At 44.4% G+C, this 1566-nt stretch overlaps 1 pseudogene; it reads left to right on the top strand.

Moving 5' to 3' along the window:
- The first annotated feature begins 286 nt into the window (after positions 1-286).
- On the top strand, positions 287-1166 carry LOC120227117 (annotated as a pseudogene).
- The last annotated feature ends 400 nt before the right edge of the window (positions 1167-1566 follow it).

Raw genomic sequence — 1566 nt, 5'->3', positions numbered from 1 at the left:
AAAAAAAAAAATGTAGGACAATGAATGTGGACTAATAACAGAACCACCTCACTGAAAAAAAGATTGAAAGAAGACATAGTCAAAATCTGAAGAAGAAATGAATGGAAATCAAGAGAGACAGAGTAAGGAAGACGAGAGGTAAGGATGGAGAAAAGCTACAAAAAGATACAGGATGGAAAGTTAAGCAGCAGGACAAGGAGCCAAGGTAGAAGGAAGCAGAAGGGAGAGAGCCAGAGAGCCAGCGCCAGAGTCTCACACAGTGGAGTGTGCTGGCTCACCCGTGCAGGGGTGGGGGCCAGAGCTCTGGGGCCAGGGTGAAGGTCAGCTACCTTAATGAGCAGTGGGAGCAACTGCCATGCTACAAAATCATCCAGGAAAGTGAAGTCAAGGAGTCCTGCACAGTAAGGCAGGAGAAATCTTGGTAAAGGAGACCAACATACAAAAGGTGGAGTTGCCAGTCATAGTACATGGTGACATCCATGGACAATTCTATGACTTCAAGGAACTGTTCAGTGCAGGTGATAAGTCCCTGAGATCAACGACCTTTTCATAGGAGACTTTATGGATCATGGTTTCTAGGCATTGAAACATTTCTCCTGCTGCTGGTGCTTAATGTTTAATATAATGACCACATCACCAAAATCCTGGGGAACCAATAGAGCTACCAGATCCCCCAAGTCTATGGCTTCTTTGCTGAGTGCCTGTGCAAATATGACTTAGTGACCACATGGTACTGCTGCCCTGAGATCTTTTGACTACATCAGTCTGTTGACCATCATTGATGGCAATCTTTTGCATGCACTGGTACACTCTCCCTCCATCCAGACCCTAGACCAGATTCAGATGATTGACTGAAAGCAAGAGGTGCCTCATGAGGGGGCCACCAGACCCTGAAGACAGCCCCTGGGGCTGTGTACCTATTTCACAGTAACATGCAACCAAAGATGTTGGCCTGATCTGCTGTGCCCACCAAATGGTGAGGAAAGGTTATAGGTGGCACTTCAAGAAAACTTTGCTCACTGTGCTGTTTCTACCATTCTAGGAATGTGACAGCCATCTGGGAGTTGGATGAGCATCTCTAGAAAGATTTCATCATCTTCCAGGCTATCCCCCAAGAGATATGTGGCATCCCCTCTAAGAAGCTTGCGGATAACTACTTCTTGTAACCCTTTGACCGCTGTCCCGCTCCAGCCCTTCTGGTCCGCAGACCACTGTGATTCTGACCTTGTCTCCAAAATGAGGCAGGGCATTGGGGCTGGGGGACTGTCAGTAACTCTGTCTCATTTTCAAAGAGGACACTTCAAGAAGGAGGAATTTTTCTGGAAAAGCTTGGAGCCTAGCTCCATGTTCCTCTTGTTTCTGCCCCTTGAACCATTAAGTTTCCATCCCCCCCCTTTATTTTGATTTTATATAAAATTTTGAGGAAAAAAGTATTGATTTTTAATGAGTAGATTTAAAGGAAAATATTAAATAATAGTTCAGGAGTTATTTAAATATGGAGAATCATGAAAATGTGACTCTGATGACTACAATTTAGAATACACTCTTCTATTTCATACTTCTGTC

The sequence above is a fragment of the Hyaena hyaena genome, unplaced genomic scaffold (assembly GCF_003009895.1).
Source record: "Hyaena hyaena isolate Hyena2069 unplaced genomic scaffold, ASM300989v1 scaffold_2009, whole genome shotgun sequence".
In the NCBI taxonomy this organism is placed as follows: Eukaryota; Metazoa; Chordata; class Mammalia; order Carnivora; family Hyaenidae; genus Hyaena; species Hyaena hyaena.
This window is presented reverse-complemented; position numbering and strand designations above follow the sequence as displayed.